The 9069-nt window shown below is 40.7% G+C and overlaps 1 non-coding gene across 1 annotated transcript; it reads left to right on the forward strand.

The window, feature by feature from the left end:
* The first annotated feature begins 6453 nt into the window (after nucleotides 1-6453).
* LOC148545176 (small nucleolar RNA R71) lies at nucleotides 6454-6560 on the forward strand. The gene has a single exon (XR_015901244.1). It is a non-coding gene; the product is annotated as a small nucleolar RNA R71 (small nucleolar RNA).
* Nucleotides 6561-9069: the final 2509 nt, after the last annotated feature.

Genomic DNA, 9069 nt, shown 5'->3' on the forward strand with positions numbered 1-9069 from the left:
TCTGAATGGAGCATCATAGGAATTTTCTATGATGGTCTGTTTGAACTATCCAAGATGTCATTGGATAGCTCTGCTGGAGGATCTCTTCATCTGAAGAAGACGCCTGCAGAAGCTCAGGAACTCATTGAAATGGTTGCAAATAACCAATTCATGTACATCTCTGAAAGGAATCCTATGAATAATGGGTCAACTCAGAAGAAATGAGTTATTGAGATTGATACCCTGAATGCCATATTGGCTCAGAATAAAATATTGACTCAACAAGTCAATATGATTTCTCAGAGTCTGTCTGGAACGCAAGCAGCAACAGGCAGTACTAAGGAAGCTTCCTCTGAAGAAGAAGCTTATGATCTTGAGAACCCAACAATGGAAGAGGTGAATTACATGGGAGAATCCTATGGAAACACCTATAATCCTTCATGGAGAAATCATCCAAATCTCTCATGGAAGGATCAATAGAGACCTCAACAAGGTTTCAGCAACAATAATGGTGGAAGAAACAGGTTTAGCAATAGCAAGCCTTTTCCATCATCTTCTCAGCAACAGACAGAGAATTCTAATCAAAACCCCTCTGACTTAACAACCATTGTCTCTGATCTAATCAAAACCACTCAAAGTTTCATGACTGAAACAAGGTCCTCCATTAGAAATTTGGAGGCACAATTGGGTCAGCTGAGTAAGAAAATTACTGAACTCCCTCCTAGCACTCTCCCTAGCAATACAGAAGAGAATCCAAAAAGAGAGTGTAAGGCCATAACCACAACCCACACGGCCGAACTTGGAGAGGAGGAAGAGGCAGTGATTCCAATGAGGAAGACCTCAATGGACGTCCACTGACCTCTATGGAGTTCCCTAATGAGGAAACTGGGAATCTGAGGCTCATACTGAGACCATAGAGATTCTATTAAATCTACTTTTGCCATTCATGAGCTCTGATGAATATTCTTCCTCTGAAGAGGATGAAGATATTACTGAAGAGCAAGTTGCTAAGTACCTTGGAGCAATCATGAAGCTAAATGCCAAGTTATTTGGTAATGAGACTTGTGAGGATGAACCTCCATTCCTCATCAAAGAACTGAATGACTTGACTAGGCAGAGATTACCTCAAAAGAGACAGGACCCTGGAAAGTTCTCAATCCCTTGTACCATAGGCACCATGACCTTTGAGAAGGCTCTGTGTGACCTAGGGTCAAGCATAAACCTTATGTCTCTCTCTGTAATGGAGAAGCTAGGGATCATTGAGGTACAAGATGTAAGAATCTTACTAGAGATGGCAGACAATTCAAAGAAACAGGCTTATGGACTTGTAGAGGATGTCTTGGTAAAGGTTGAAGACCATTACATCCCTGCTGATTTCATAATCCTAGAAACTGGGAAGTGTATGGATGAATCCATCATCCTTGGCAGACCCTTCCTAGCCACAGCAAAGGCTATGATTGATGTTGATAGAGGAGAATTGATCATTCAAGTGAATGGAGACTCCCTTATGTTTAAAGCTCAAGGATATCCCTTTGTCACCATGAAGAGGAAGCACAAAGAGCTTCCCTCAATACAGAGTCAAACAGAGACCCCACAGTCAAACTCTAAGTTTGGTGTTGGGAGGCCATAACCAAACTTTAAGTTTGGTGTTGAACCCCCACATTCAAACTCTAAGTTTGGTGTTGGGAGGTTCCAACATTGCTCTGAACATCTGTGAGGCTCCATGAGAGCTACTGTCAAGCTATTGACATTAAAGAAGCGCTTGTTGGGAGGCAACCCAATCGTTACTATTCTATGATAATTTTCTATTTTCTATCGTTATTTTATGTTTTCTGTAGGTTGATGATCATGTGAAGTCACAAAAACAATTGAAAAAGCAAAAATAAAGTGAAAAATAGAATGAAAAATAGAACACCCTGGAGGAGATAATTATTGGCGTTTAAACGCCAGTAAAGGTAGCAGAATGGGCGTTAAACGCCCAGTCTGGCACCATTTTGGGCGTTTAACGCCAGAAAAGGGCACCAGACTGGCGTTTAACGCCAGGAATGGGCAAGAAGCTGGCATTAAACGCCAGAAATGGGTAGCAGCCTGGCGTTTAACGCCAGGATTGGCAGAAAGGGGCGTTTTGCACGCCACTTAGTGCAGGGATGAGATATCCTTGACAACTCAGGATCTGTGGACCCCACAGGATCCCCACCTACCCCACCACTCTCTTTCTTCTTCACCCATTCACCAATCACCTCAATACCTCTTCCCAAAAAACCCCTCACCTATCAAATCCCACCACTCTCTTCACCACTCACATCCATTCTTCATAAAACCCCACCTACCTCACCATCCAAATTCAAACCACTTTCCCTCCCAAACCCACCCATAATGGCCGAACCATACACACCCTTCTCACCCCTATATAAACCCATCTTCACTCCTTCATTTTCACACAACCTAAACAACACTTCTCCCCCTTCGCCGAAACACAAAGCCCACTCTATCTCCTCTATTTCTTCTTCTTCTACTCTCTTCTTTCTTCTTTTGCTCGAGGACGAGCAACCTTCTACGTTTGGTGTGGTAAAAGCTAAAGCTTTTTGTTTTTCCATAACCATTTATGGCATCAAAAGCCGGAGAAACCTCTAGAAAGAGGAAAGGGAAGGCAAAAGCTTCCACCTCTGAGTCATGGGAGATGGAGAGATTCTTCTCAAGGGTGCATCAAGACCACTTCTATAAAGTTGTGGCCAAGAAGAAAGTGATCCCCGAGGTCCCTTTCAAACTCAAAAAGAATGAGTATCCGGAGATCCGACATGAGATCCAAAGAAGAGGTTGGGAAGTTCTCACCAATCCCATTCAACAAGTCGGGACCTTAATGGTTTAAGAGTTCTATGCCAATGCATGGATCACCAAGAACCATGATCAAAGTGTGAACCCGGACCCTAAGAATTGGCTTACAATGGTTCGGGGGAATTACTTAGATTTTAGTCCGGAAAATGTAAGGTTGGCATTCAACTTGCCTATGATACAAGGAGATGCACACCCCTACACTAGAAGGGTCAACTTTGATCAAAGGTTGGACCAAGTCCTCATGGACATATGTGAAGAGGACGCTCAATGGAAGAGAGATTCAAGAGGAAAACCGGTTCAAATAAGAAGGCATGACCTCAAGCCCGTGGCTAGGGGATGGTTGGAGTTCATCCAACGCTCAATCATTTCCACTAGCAATCGGTCCGAAGCTACTATAGACCGGGCTATCATGATACATAGCATCATGATTGGAGAGGAAGTGGAAGTTCATGAGGTTATATCCCAAAAACTCTACAAGGTGGCGGACAAGTCCTCCACTGTGGCAAGGTTAGCCTTCCCTCATCTCATTTGTCACCTCTGCAATTCGGCTGGAATTAACATAGAGGAAGACATCCTCATTGATGAGGACAAGCCCATCACCAAGAAAAGGATGGAGCAAACAAGAGATCCCACTCATGGACAAGAGCATGAGGAATTTCCTCATCATGAAATCCCTGAGATACCTCAAGGGATGCATCTTCCTCCACAAAACTATTGGGAGCAAATCAACACCTCCCTAGGAGAATTGAGTTCCAACATGGGACAACTAAGGGTGGAGCACCAAGAGCATTCCATCCTCCTCCATGAAATTAGAGAAGATCAAAGAACCATGAGAGAGGAGCAACAAAGGCAAGGAAGAGACATTGAGGAGCTCAAGCACTCCATAAGATCTTCAAGAGGAAGAACAAGCCGCCATCACTAAGGTGGACCCGTTCTTTAATTTCCTTGTTCTTTATTTTTCTGTTTTTGAAAAATTGTGCTTTATGTTTATTTATGTTTGTGTCTTTATTACATGATCATTAGTGTCTAAGTGTCTATGCCTTAAAGCTATGAAAATGAATCCATCACCTTTCTTAAATGAAAAATGTTTTCAATTGAAAAAGAAAAAGAAGTGCATGAATTTCAAATTTTAAAACATTTTAATTATCTTGATGTGGTGGAAATACTATTGTTTTTCTGAATGAAAGCTTGAACAGTGCATATTTTTGAATTTGATTGTTTATGAATGTTAAAATTGTTAGCTCTTGAAATAATGAAAGGAAAAGGAGAAATGTTATTTGATGATCTGAAAATTCATAAAATTGATTCTTGAAGCAAGAAAAAGCAGTGAAAAGCTTGCAGAAAAAAAGATATATGCGAAAAAAAAGAGAAAAGAAAAAGAAAAAAAGAAAAAGCAAGCAGAAAAAGCCAATACCCCCTTTAAACCAAAAGGCAAGGGTGATAAAATGGATCCAAGGCTTTGAGCATCAGTGGATAGGAGGGCCCACAGGAATAAAATCCTGGCCTAAGCGGCTAAACCAAGCTGTCCCTAACCATGTGCTTGTGGCGTGAAGGTGTCAAGTGAAAACTTGAGACTGAGCGGTTAAAGTCGAGGTCCAAAGCAAAAAGAAGAGTGTGCTTAAGAACCCTGGACACCTCTAATTGGGGACTCTAGCAAAGCTGAGTCACAATCTGAAAAGGTTCACCCAGTTATGTGTCTGTGGCATTTATGTATCCGGTGGTAATACTGGAAAACAAAATGCTTAGGGCCACGGCCAAGACTCATAAAGTAGCTGTGTTCAAGAATCAACATACTTAACTAGGAGAATCAATAACACTATCTGGATTCTGAGTTCCTATAGATGCCAATCATTCTGAACTTCAAGGGATAAAGTGAGATGCCAAAACTGTTTAGAGGCAAAAAGCTAAAAGCCCCGCTCATCTAATTAATACTGATCTTCATAGATGTTTTTGGAATTCTTTGTATATTCTCTTCTTTTTTGTCCTATTTAATTTTCAGTTGCTTGGGGACAAGCAACAATTTAAGTTTGGTGTTGTGATGAGCGGATAATTTATACGCTTTTTGGCATTGTTTTTAGTATGTTTTTAGTATATTTTAGTTAGTTTTTATTATGTTTTTATTAGTTTTTAAAAAAAAATCACTCTTCTGCACTTTACTATGAGTTTATGTGTTTTTCTGTGATTTCAAGTATTTTATGGCTGAAATTGAGGGACCTGAGCAAAAATCTGATTCAGAAGCTGAAAAAGGACTGCAGATGCTGTTGGATTCTGACCTCCCTGCACTCATAGTGGATTTTCTGGAGCTACAGAAGCCCAATTGGCGCGCTCTCAATTGCGTTTGAAAGTAGACATCCTGGGATTTCCAGCAATATATAATAGTCTATACTTTTCCCGATATTTGATGGCCCAAACAGGCGTTCCAAGTCAGCTCAAGAATTCTGGCGTTTAACTCCAAAACTAGCACAAAAGCTGGAGTTAAACGCCCAAACTGGCACAAAAACTAGCGTTTAACTCCAAGAAAAGTCTCTACACGAAAATGCTTTAATGCTCAGCCCAAGCACACACCAAGTGGGCCCGGAAGAAGATTTCTGCATTAATTACTGATTTATGTAAACCCTAGGCTACTAGTTCTCTATAAATAGGACCTTTTGCTATTGTATTTTCACACTATCAATCTTGGGACGTTTAGTCCTTAGACCTTTGAGGCTGGCCATTCGGCCATGTTTACACTATTTGTTCTTATGTATTTTCAACGGTGGAGTTTCTACACACCGTAGATTAAGGTGTGGAGCTCTGCTGTTCTTCATGAATTAATACAAAGTACTATTGTTTTTCTATTCAACTCAAGTCTATTTCTTCTCCAAGATATTCATTCATTCTTCAACTTGATGAATGTGATGATCCGTGACACTCATCCAAGATATTCTTTCGTTCATTCATTCCTCTTTGAACACCTTGTTATCTTGAATCTCTTTGCATATGCCTTCAAGTATAGTCTCAATCCTTGAGAGTCTATCTTCAGATGATGGTGAGTTGAGGTTGGAGGGATGAGAAGGGCCATTTTGGCTTTGGTATGGATGTTGAGGTGTGTTGTTAGGTGGGTGTTGATATGATTTTTGCGTGGAATGTTGGTGGGCTCCATTGTTGTTGGGGTTGTGGCATCTCTGATCTTGGTTTTGGTCTTGTTTATTTCCCCACCCAAAGTTTGAGTGGTTCCTCCAACCAGGATTGTAGGTCTTGGAGTATGGATCATGTGCTTTTCTAGGTGAGTTTCCAATGTAGTTGGCTTATTTTTGCTCATCCTCTGCCTCTGCATTCACTTTTTCTTGGGTTGCTGATGAGGTGGTGATTGCTGCTACTTGGTTCCTCTCCATCTTCTTGGTAAGATCAGCCAGCTGCTTGGTGATAAGCTTGTTTTGGGCTAACAGTGCATCCACATTGTTCAGCTCCATCACTCCTCTTGTGTTGCCTCTTTCAGAAGCATAAAAGTAGTCATTCTCTACTACAGTCTCGATGACATCTATGGCTTCTTCAATGGTCTTCTTCTTGTTCACAGATCCCCCAGATGAGTGGTCTAATGCCTTCTTCGATTCATAAGAAAGACCTTCATAGAAAATGTGCAGCTACACCCATTCATTGAACATATCTGGTGGGCACCTTCTTGTCAGATCCTTAAACCTCTTCCATGCTTCATATAGAGTCTCACCATCTTGCTGCCTGAAGGTTTGTACCTCAGCTCTCAACCTGTTGATCCGTTGAGGAGGATAGAATCTTGCCAAGAATTTGTTCACCACATCTTCCCAGGTTGCTAAACTCTCCTTTGGGAAGGATTCTAGCCATTTAGATGCCTTATCCTTGAGTGAGAAAGGGAACAGAAGTAGTCTATAGGTGTTAGGATGAACACCATTAGACTTCACAGTATCACATATCCTGAGGAAGGTGGTTAGATGTTTATTGGGGTCTTCTTGGACACTCCCTCCGAATGAACAATTGTTCTGAACAAGGGTGATGAGCTGTGGCTTTAGTTCAAAGTTGTTGGCATGTATGGTTGGCCTTTGGATGCTACTTCCGCAATTTCCTGGGTTTGGATTGATGTATGAACCCATAACCCTTCTCTCTTGCCCAGCCTGATGTGCTGGACCTTCTCGGCCATGGTTGTGAGCCTCTTCTTCTTGATGGTTCTCCATATTCTCATCCATATCTGGTTCAAAGTACTCCTCCTCTTTCTCAGCAGCAACTACTCTCTTTCCTCTTGCTTCCCTCCTTAATCTAAGGAAGGTCCTCTCTAGTTCAGAATCAAAGGAAGTTGAGGCCCCGCTTCTTCTACCTGTCATACTACCAACAAGGCAACCACAAGAAAGAAAGATACGGATAGTAACTTCTTCAGAAATGCTGTTAGTGTGAGTGATGCAATATATCAAACAGTTAGTGGGTTAGTGGCTGAATTGTAAACAAGTAAGAAAATAGGTAAGGGAAAGGGAGGAAAATAACTGAACAGAAAGTAAATTACTCAAATGAACTTAAATTAAATAAAATAAAAATGAATGCTCAATCTAGTTATCCACCAATTTAATCATTGTTGATACAAAATCAATCCCCGGCAACGGCGCCATAAACTTGATGCATGGAAACTTGTCTCTCAACAATTTTCCTTCAGCAAGTATACCGAATTGTCGTCAAGTAAAAACTCACAATAGAGTGAGGTCGAATCCCACAGGGATTGATTGGTCAAGCAACTTTAATTAGAGGAATGTTCTAGTTGAACTAAGCAGAATTGGGTTTGAGATTTGCAGAAATTTAAATGGCAGGAAAGTAAATAGCAGAAACGTAAATGCTTGAAATAAAGAGCGGAATGTAAATAGCGGAAAGTAAATTGCAGAATCTTAAATGGGAAGGGGAGTTTAGCATGAAAGTAAATAGCAAAAAGTAAAGAGAATGGGTAAGATCAGAAATGGGAAATTCATTGGGCTTAGGAGATGTTGCATTCTCTGGATCAAGTTCATTTTCATCTCTTCCTCAATCAATGCATTCATTGATCTCCTTGGCAATCTTAAGTGATTGAATTCCAATTTCTTGGTAATTCAATCTCTCAAATCTTGATCAATAGCCAATTCCTTGGTCAATTGCTCATGAGAAGAAATGAAGTATGGTCACTGATTATACCATATGTATTTCCAAATCAAAGTGTTGGTAGGATTATATGTCACTATATCCATCCAAACCCCAATTTAGTCTAACATGAGAAAGCATTTCTAGCATGATCTCTTCATTCCTCTTCCAAAGTTCCGAAGAGATCCAGGTATGAATAGCTTCTTTTCCAAGATAACTACCTAATTGAATGAAGATTGAAAGCTTTCTAGTAAAATCAAGAGAAAAGATAGAAGAAGAATAATGAAAACTAATATTGATCCATCAAATTTACAACAGAGCTCCCTAACCCAATGAAAGGGGTTTAGTTGTTCATAACTCTGGGAATGAAAAAAATAGATGGAGAGTACATTCTTGAGAATTAAACTAAAAGTTACAGAGAAAGTAAAATACAGAGAGTAGTTCTCAAATTTCCAACCCACTTTTCTGATTCAAAACTACCCCTATATATACTACTCTTATGATCTTCTAGTTGGTTCTTCAAATCTTGGATATGGGCCTTTGGATCTTGAGTTTGAAGCAGTTATCCTCTTCAGTGGGCTTAGCTTTACTTGCAGAGAGAAAGTATGAAGTAGGCACGGACTTTTAGCTTAGGACATTAGTGACGTTAACGTTAAGTGAAAGTGTGGGTTCGAGAACGTTAGTGGCAGTCACCTTTTTCACTAACGTTCCTAACCCAATGGTGACCCACGTTAACTTCAACGTTAGTGGCACCAACGTGACCACTAACATTGCCTCTTGGTCCTTTGCACACGTTATTGGGACTTACCTTTTCCAATAACGATGAGAATCCTCCCTTCCCCCTACGTTAGAATTCACGTTAGTGTGGCTAACGTGACTTTAACATAGGCTTGCCAAATCTTCGAAAACGTTAGTGACACTTACCTTTGTCACTAACATTTCAAAACGCCCCTACTTCCCACGTTAATGTTCACGTTAACTAGGTTAACGTGGCTTCTAACGTGGTGGTGATAGCCATCTCCAATGTTAGTGACAAAGGTGAGTGTCACTAATGTTGGCCCATCATTCTTTCATCCACGTTAGCTTCCACGTTAACTAAGTTAACGTGGGAGTTAACGTTGCTCATAGTGGCTCATTCCAACGTTA

Source organism: Arachis ipaensis, chromosome B9 (assembly GCF_059453495.1).
Source record: "Arachis ipaensis isolate K30076 ecotype BB chromosome B9, ASM5945349v1, whole genome shotgun sequence".
NCBI classification, from domain to species: domain Eukaryota; kingdom Viridiplantae; phylum Streptophyta; class Magnoliopsida; order Fabales; family Fabaceae; genus Arachis; species Arachis ipaensis.